Genomic DNA, 9,857 nt, shown 5'->3' with positions numbered 1-9,857 from the left:
AACATTCAAGGCAGGTAGGCAGAGGGGGTGTGGGGAGATGGTTGGCACCTTCCCTTGCTACTACTGTAGCTTCACACAGCCAGGTCACTTCACCCCCAACACTGCACTGGGGAATTGGGGGAGGGAAAGGGGACCTTGAAGTCACCATGGGGTGGCATGCTTAAGCCTCTCAACACATCTGTCTGGGATGGGGTGCTAACAGGGAGTGAGTTTTCTCTCCCTCCACCGCCTCCAATCTCCCTATCCCCTTCTGACTTAGAGACCTTCAGCGGGAACATGTAGACAAAGGCAGAGACTCAGCCAAAGAGCAAAGATAAATCCAATATTCCGAGTAGCCTTGATCACTATCCAATCTGAGAAAACCCAAGAGCCTCTTCTTTTAATTAAACTCATTTTAGAGAGTTTTGACTTTGATGAATTGAGAGTTGGGTACTAATTTATTCAGCAGGATGTGGAAAATGGCACAGCAGGAGCTGCTGGTGTTCCTGGGGGCGGGTGGGGGGGTACCGACAGAGCTGGAAGCTGGTAGCCCTTCGAGCGGCACCAAGAGCAAGGGTGGACAGTGGGGAAGGTCCAAGTATCAAGTGCGAGATGTGATGAATTTTCCTGGTGCCTGGAAGAGTAATGAACAGACTCTCTATGGAGTGTGAACAGGGCCAGCTGCAGAAATTGCAGGGCCTCACTGAGGAATGAAGGGCGGAGAGGAGGCTCTTCTGAGTGTGCCCATGTGGCCGGGGCAGCAGCAGGGGTGGGAGGCAGGATCCTTCTGAGCATGCCCCAGCGGCCTTTTCAGGAAGTATACAGAAAAGGGCTGTGGAGTCTGGACACCTGGATTTGCTACCAGCTTCTAAGTAGCACCCACCTTATACTCACTCATTCCAGTTTCCTTATGTACAAAATGGCCGCAATGTAAGCAACCCTGTCTACCTCACAACTTTTTCAAGAGAACAACTCAAGTATTTACATCTTCAAACTTGCTCAGAACTAGTCCCAGTTCTTGTTATTTATTTATTTATTTTATGGAAAGTTGCACGTGGAAGCCTGCTTTGGAGTCAAGGACGTACTTCAAAGTAAGAGTTACTTTGGTTTATAGAAATGTGTCAAGGTAGTCAATATTCTCCTCCCTAGAAACTTCCCCAAAACTCCAAATCTTACATGCAAATTCCTAAGTACTCTATCTGAAAGTTTAAGCACATACAGTTACCTATTGTTTAGTACAGTATAAATCTACTTGAGCCCTTCTGTCACTGAATCTACAATTTCTTTTTTCTGTGTTGGCAAGGATGCTCAGAACTGCTGAGATGTGGATGGTACTTAGTGCATGGAAATTGTAAGAATCAGTAACTGTCAGGGGCCAGAATGAATGAACATAACAATCTTTTGGCATGCCTGTCTTGTTAACCCTCCCGGCATTCTAGAATCATGTACTCAATAAATGAGAGAAGCAGGGCTGAGAAGTGGAAAAGGTAGATGTGTCAGGGATTCATGGTGGAGAAAAACAATCCTATGGGACAGCGGAGGGTATACCACAAATAAGATTGACATTGCTGCTTCCCTCTCAGCCTTCCTCTTTCCCTTTCCTTTCCTTATTCTTCTGTCCCTCCCCTTCCACCATCTTTTTTTTTTTTTTTTTGCTATTATGAATCTACCTTGTGGATCTTCCTGCTAATTCACATAACAGGAGCCACCAGGGGCCAGTTTGCTCAGCCTTCAACACCACATGTGGAGACTGATACCCTCATAGGGCCATAATCCCCTTTTCACAGCCCCTTCTTATTCACAGGAGGGGATATTTATAACAAAGGATCCTGCTTCTTCTCCCTTGAATTGCATAGCAAGGGTTCCCTTTGCCAATCTTGGTTTTAGAAGTGACCAACCCCAGAAAGAGAGAAGAGTCAGACACAGAGACACGGAGATGGGTGACCTTCACTCAACATAGGGACTATATAATTCACAATAAAATGAGATAGTACCAAGGAAATTTTTACCAAAGGAGGGGCCTTGGCCCTGCCAGGGAGCCAGGGGAGACTTCCTGGAGGAGTGAGTAAGAGCCAGTCAAGTCAGGACACTTGGGAGGAATAGCCCAAATAAGGGGTAGAGCCTGAGGCTTGGAAAAGAACGGGGAAGGGCCCTGAAGGGTGGGTCAGAAGATGAGCTGTGAGGCAAGAGAGTTCCTGTGAATTTGGAACCCTCTTGGCATACCTGAAGTGAGCAGAGTTTCTACAACTCACTTTCCGAATGGCTGGTTGGTGCCTTGATAGGTTCTTTGTCTTGCTGTTTCTCAACCCAGCCCAGGATTGGGCCTTCTGACTTCTTCCCACCATCTTCTCACAAGAAGAGTGGCCCTGCAGATGAACTTCCCAGAGAGTTGACCCCTGACAAAGGCCTTGAGGGCCAGGGAATAGGGCATTTGTTTTGCCATGTGGAGTGCTAATCGAATGTACCCACTGAGTCCTAGGGAAGAACAGGGTTCAGTACCCACCGAATCCTAGGGAGGAGCAGGGCTCAGTACACATTGTAAACAAGAAACATTTTTTCCTTCTAAAATACTTGGCTTTCCTGCTGTGTCACTATTAGTAAATATTTTACTATTTTTCATACACAGCAAATATCTTGGCATTGCTGTTACAAATACTCTTTCCTTGTAACTGGAAAATCACCACAGTCAGTATGTGACTGTCCAATTTCTATCTCACCTAGATGTCATCGGTCAGTGGGCTGGATGGCTAGCCATTGCAACTCAACACCTCTGCCATAAAGCACTCGGTAGTGAATGTCTCCATCTTTGTCTTAAACCTTGTAACGGATAGTTTTGCTGGGGATAAAACTTTAGGTTAACAGCTATCATGCCTTGGTTGTCTGATGACGTTATCCCATTCTTTTTTGATGCCACTTAAAAGCCTTCTCTAAAATCAACCGTCCTTTCTTTGTAGGCCATTTTTCTTTTCTTTCTGGTGACTTTAATGCTTTTATTAAATCTCTGGTGTTCTGCAGCTTCAGTGAAAAGTAATCAGGGTAGGATAACATTTACTCTTCAGTTTGTACCAACTAGCATCGGTCATCACTTTTCAGGACTCTCTCCCAGTTATTTGTGAAAGACTTAGGGCTTTCTCACCCAACAGGGCTGCTCTGCCCTTCTGTGGCCTTTTAGTGATGATTACTTGAATTTAACTTAAGGTATATATTTTCTCCATTTCTCTTTTGCTTGTGTATTATGTTTCCTTTTCCTTTCTTGGATGGTACCGGGGTTTGAACTCATGGCCTCATACTTGCCAGGCAGGCCCATTACTATTGGAGTCACCCTCCAGTTCTTAATGTTCTCTTGCTCTGAGCCTGACTTTAGTATTGAAAACTCAGGGCTGTTAAAAGAGCACGTTTCCCCATCAATAAATTGACCATCAGTGAACTCATAGGTATTGCTAGGATTCTCCACATGTAAGGTGTGTGTGAAGAATGTAATGTATAACAAAGTATGCACCATCTTTTCAATCTCCCAGTATAAAAACACAAAGTTTTTCCTCACTCATATGTGTAATGTTCGCTTGCATTGTTACATAATTAGCAAGTGACAGTGAGCAGTTAAGGCTGATAGTACTTAGTAAGAAGGTATTTTTAAAATAATATTTTATTGTTAAGATGTTGCACAGAGGAGCTACCATTTCATAAGTCAGTAATGACTAAACTTCATTTTTGGACTGTGTCACCCTTCCTTCTGTTCCTCCCATTTCCCCCTCCCATCCCATGCCCGCAGTTACATAGTTCACTTTCCACATTGTGTATACTTTATACCATGACTGCATTTGTTCACCCTTCCTTCCTCCCTTTCTGCTCCTCCCTTGGCCCCTGAAAAAGACAAAAAATAAACAACAACAATAACACTACCACCATCAACAAAAAATATTCCATGTTTCCATTTAAACTGTTCTTTATAGTATTTTAAATAAGTAGCATTTTAAATGTTCAGAGGAATTACTTCTTTGGTTTCCTTTCCTAAGAGTATCCCCCTTTAGTCTGACTGTTGATTTGGGAATGCCTAGAATCCACTATAAGTTATCAATGTCCAGTTGTACTTTAGATCTAGAGGAAGGAGATAATTTTGATGAAAATACTTAACAAGTAAAACGATTCAAAAATTGAAACTACCAGAAACTTCTGTGTGCATGTCTTGCCCACGCCTCTTCCCCTGTCACCCCATTTCCCTGCCACCCAAGTTCATCATTTTTATTATTCTCTTGTCTATCCTTTCTGATTTTATAGTCCAAGTATGAGCAAATACAACACCTAGTCTTGCTTCTTCCTACTTTCTTATGCTGAAGTTAGCACTTCACATTGGTTTTGTTTTTTTTTCTGATACCACTTCTGCTGCTGAAATTTTTTTTTCTTCTGACACCAAACACATCCTGGTTTTCCACACCAATTCTCCAACTCTGCTGGGTGTCCAGAAATTCAATCAATTCTGATGTTATCTGCCTGGAGTTAGCACCAAATCCCACAAATTGAAGTCTCACACCCATAGATTGCCCCCACTGCAGACACCAGCCATGGATAGGGTCTCCATGAAACCCCCATTTCTGCCCAGCTGACTCCCAACTTGTTCCATTAGTCATCCCTCTCTCATGTTCACTAGAATGGCTTCAGGAACTCAGGAAAACACAAAATTATACACAAAAATGTCATCTCAGCTTTATTAGAAAGGATTGTCATTCACTGGTGGCCATAAGAAAGAAATATGTTGTACGAGGTATGGCAGGCCAGGAAAGAACTTCCAACACATCGACCTAGTCACCAACAGAAAAGACCCTTGAAGCCTGATGCTTAGGAACTTTATGAAAGTTTTACTTCATAGGTCTGATTGATAAGCCGTTGTCCACTAATGACTGAACTCTGAACCCCAGAGTTCAGGGGAGGGAACGGAAAGTTCCAACCCCCTAATCAAGTTCTTTCTGGTGACAAATACATACCAAAAGTTTCTAACCCCCACTCCCAGGAGTTATTTCATTACTGTACAAAAGACTACTTATTTCCAAGGGCTAAGGAGCTCTTGCTAGGAACCAGACATGAAGACCAAATACGTTTTTTTAATTGAATCACAAGTGCACATTGTTTTTATACATTGTTTTGGGTGTTGTATTTTTTCTAAATGCATCCAGGAGATTTTTCTATATTAGCACACAGACTTTGTTATTATTATTTCTTTTACAACTATTTGCATTTTTTCCCATTGGGAGTCAAGACTATGATTTACTCAACAGGTACCTGTAGATAGAGAATGGAGTTATTTCCAATACTTTGCCATAACAAATAATATTGTAGTGAATAGCCTACAATTTTCATTTCATGCATATATAGGCCTATTTGTAGGATAGATTTCTGGAAGTGTGAAAGGGCAAAAGCATCGGTAACTTTTGATAGCCTTTGTCAGGTTTAAGGTATATATTATTAATTATCACTATTGCTATCTACAGATAAGTACCTGAGGCTCAAAGGGTGGAATAATGTCCCTAAAGTCACCCAGCTAGGAGGTAGACATGGACAGCGATTGTTAGGATGTGAGAGGGCGTGGAAACATTATTACTGTGAAGGAGAAAAGGAAGTTTTCCGAGTAGCACAGAAGCCCTTGACGGTTGTTGAGCCTCTCCCCTTACCTGTGATGTGTCCGGAGCTGGTTCCTGTCTTCAATTTTGATAATATGGGGATGGGCAGTGGGAGTCATTGAAAACAGAAAGAAAAAGTTTGTCTCTTCTTCCTTGCTCAGTGCAGGTCCCCTCACCAGAGCTCCTCCTCCTTCAGAGGAGACTAATTTCTTTGGTTGTCTAGGAAGACAGCAGCTACTTTCAGAAGCACTGGATCCCTACCTCATATAAATAGCTTTTGCATTATTTTTACCAAAAGAAGAATCATTTCCTAATTCAAAATAGTATAGACAAGTTCCATCCACATCCATGAGACATTCCGACGTGCCTATAATCCCCTTTAAAATAACTTAATTATAACTTAATTAACACCCCCCATCCCATCCATCTCCAGGTTGAATCTCTGTGATAAAATTCATATTGCATAACATCACAAATCTGGCTATAGCTAATTGAGTCTGGGCTGGAAACCGGAGAAGACTGTCTCCAGGAGTTTAGAAGTGGGTTGTGTGAGTGAGCTGGTCAGGGGTGGGGAGAGAGGCAGACTCAGGAGAGAAGTTAGGAAGGGGGACTTCTGCAGTTCTTGATAACATTTGATGTCTGACTCTACTTGTGCAAGGACTGGTTATCCTTTTTTATTTTATGTGTCAATCATGAGGCTTGAACTCAGTGCCTGGGAGCTGTCCTTGAGCTCCTTTTTGCTCAAGCATTGTACCACTTTGAACCACAGCTCCACTTCCAGTTATTTTGGTGCTTAATTGGAGATAAGTCTCATGGACTTTCCTGCCCAGGCTGACTTTGAACCATGATTCTCAGATCTCAGCCTTTTGAGTCGCTAGGATGACAGGTGTGAGCCACCAGTGCCTGGCTGGTTACACTTTTTATTTGGATTTCATGCAACAATACATTTTCCTCTCAGCAAAGTGCTCCCAGCTACTTAAATTTGTGTAATTGGATAACAATTCCAATGTGGGCACTGCCCTTTAGCTTAACAGAGCACCCACAATTACCAGTTCTTATTGCTTCACATCCAAGGGTAAAGAGAAAGCCTTGTCCTTTATTGTTCTTATATGATTCTGGTTCCACTGTGATTGGCCCAGTCTAGGTCATGTGCCCATTCCAGAACCAATCACTGGGCAAGGGAATTACAGGGCAAGAGCTGGCCTGAGCTCTGGTACTCCATCAGTTCAAAGGTTCTTCCCAGAAGGGGAAATGAGTGACAAGGACTCACTGCAGGTGCCTCCTAACCCAAGAGTCTTGATTAAGACATCAGTCCTGTCTTGAATTAAGTGGATTAAGTGCTTTTTTTCAAGAGAAATTTGTTTTCATCCATTTTCAGCCTGTCAACAAAAAATACATCTTGACAGCCTTATTTAGATACTTCCTTCCAAGCACATGTCTGTGTGGTGCTTCTCACTAGAGAAGACCCAGGGACATTGTTCATTTCTCACTCCATGTCTCATGGTCCAAGAATCAGCTAATGTTATAAGTGAGGAAAAGAGATCACTCACTCACTGGGAAAACTCAAGTTTCTGTTCTGGAAGTAGTGGTGGGGACTGTCACCAAGAATCACAATGTAAGTACAAGTCGATGGTCATTGAATGTGTGTGTGTGTGTGAGAGAGAGAGAGAGACAGACAGACAGACAGACAGAGACAGAGACAGAGAGAGACAGAGAGAGAGACTTTGTCCCTAGGGTGACCAAGAAACTCATCAGCAACTAGTCACACCAGGATATTCAAAGCTGACCCCTAAGTGTCTTCAATTGCTTGGGTCAAATACCAGGAGAAACATTTTTCAAGTAATTGTCGGACTCATCTTTGGATAGGGGATCAGGAAGCCCTCTGCACAGGTAGAGTTTGGAGATAAAGACACACCAGCATACGTTCAGTAGCTATGAAGATTCTCTGGTTACTGATATCAGCCATACTTCTTTGCTCACAACTGGGGCGGGGTGAGGTCTGAGGTGAGTTACCTTTCTCTTGGTAAGTGTTAAATCAATGTTTAAAGCTAAAAGCCTTTCTTAGATATTCTTGAGCTAAAATTGTGGATTCTCTGCAGCGGTGAGTTCTTGTGTGGTCCATCTATCCAACCCCAATATTCACAATCACCTGGCCACACCAACACTTTGAAGTTTCTTGAGTTCCTGTCCATCTTGTGACCTTAGACGGTTTTACTATCTAGGATGTTCTCTTCCTCTCCCTGTCCCGCCACCCCCTGCCCCCGGCCTGGTTGGATCAAATAGCACTTGTTATGTGGTTATACCCCAAGCACGTTTGCTGAATGAACAAAGACATGATGATGGTGAACCCATATAGACCTTTAGGTGAGGCAAAGCAAGCTGGTGGGCAGACCATTCTACACACAAGGGCACGGTGTGGGCTGTGCAATTGAGATGTGGGGCTCCTAGGCTGTGTTAGATGCCTGTCTACCAACAGCTGGCCTCAGCCTGTCACTACAATTGTCCATCCCCTGTGTGTGTGTGTGTGTGTGTGTGTGTGTGTGTGTATGTGTGTGTGTATGTATGTGTATGTCTGTGTCTATGTGTCTGTGTATCTGTGTGTTTCTGGATTCACACCAGTACTCAAGGTCTCCTTGGGGCCTTCTCAGCCTCTTAAGTCCATCTGAAAAATGAGGCTGCTTTCCCAGAGTCGATGCAAGATCCTTGGAGGTCCTGGGTGCTATTCTGTCCTCAAGGGCCATAGCCCATGGAGGATGTGGAAATGTGTGAGGAGCCACATTAGATAGTTGCTGAGAGGGGCCATGAAATTCTCTGAAAACTATACTCTTTTTCTTCATATATATATATATTGTGGAACTTGGCTCTGTTGATGTGACCAAGATAATCATTTGGATTTTCTTGATTTTTTAAATTTTGGATCTTTAATAAGGAGAAATTCTTCCCTTGGCTTGTATGCGTTCCATTTTACTCAGTCCACATGATTACAGATTAATCGAGTGGCAGTTGACTGGTTGCCATAATGCTATGTTTTGAAGGGATTTAATGAAGCGTTTCTTAATTTCGTTATGCAAGGTTGTTTTGCTTTGCTTTGTTTTCCTTTGTTTTGTACTTCAGAGCCAATGGACCTCATTTGAGCCTTCAAGCACAAGCCCTTGAAAGGCTCCTAAGCCATTGCCATTTTCTCACAAGGATGAGCCTGCAGGGGCCATGTCCCTGGGCCACCAGTATTGTCCCCTAGAGGCGTGAGTGCAATTACTGCCTAAATTCAATATTTAGGAGAGAGGACGCACAATACTTGGCTTTTTGATAGTTGTTATATCAGTTAGATATTGCCTCATTATGGAGATCATTCTGAACCTTTCCTCAAGTCTGTGGGTAAGTTATCTGCTCTGTTGGCCCAAGCTTGGTAGATCTCTGCTAGGCTTACTTGCGTTTCTGTAGTCACTGGGGGCTTGACTTGGGACAGGCTGCTCTGGTGTGACCTTGGCAGGACTGACCTGGATCTGTTCCACAGGGTCACTCACCTTCCACCAGGCTCACCTGGGCTCAGCCTTAGGGTGGGGCCACAGTCCAAGGCGAGGGGGGAAGCAAGCTGAGTCTCTGGGGCCTACATTCTAGCATTCAAAGCAAATCAGATTCAGGTGGTGGGGGACCCCTTGATAAGAAGAGCCACAAAATCACATTACCAAGGGTCTGGACACAGAAAGAGAGGGAACTAGAGTTAATATATTCACATTGGCACAGCAAATCTAGGTCGTGCTTCGTATCTGAAAGGACTTTTGAGCCTGGCAGGGGTGTGTTCCTTCACTATACTTACATTCCATTTGTTCTATGCAAGGCACCCAGGGCTGCCTAGGCCTGCATGTTTGCCACAGCCTCCTGCTGTGTGGACTCAGGGGCGAGCACTGCCCCAGGCTTGCCATTGGAAGCCCCGGTGTCTGGAATATTGTGTTCTCCCAGTTGTCTTGAGCAGGTGAATTAGCCTCTCTGTGCTCCCCTCAGCCACCTTATGGGGTTTTGTAAGGATTCACTGAGATGACATAGAGGGGGTTGGCATGGGGCTAGACAGGCAGTAATGGGTACTTGGTACACACTGGCCATTACTGTAGCTCTTGTTGGAGGCTCAGAGCTCAGTTTGTGTTCAGGGACAATTGTGGAATGAATTAATTAATGATGCAAGACTGGCTTTTCCAACAGAGAAGAATGAATTGCATATGAGAAAGAGAAGGCAAGGAGATTTGGCAGGCATTTGGGAATCTCTTA

Source organism: Dipodomys ordii, unplaced genomic scaffold (genome assembly GCF_000151885.1).
Source record: "Dipodomys ordii isolate 6190 unplaced genomic scaffold, Dord_2.0 Scaffold75, whole genome shotgun sequence".
NCBI classification, from domain to species: domain Eukaryota; kingdom Metazoa; phylum Chordata; class Mammalia; order Rodentia; family Heteromyidae; genus Dipodomys; species Dipodomys ordii.
The sequence above is the reverse complement of the archived record's forward strand: the minus strand, read 5'-3'. Positions refer to the sequence as shown.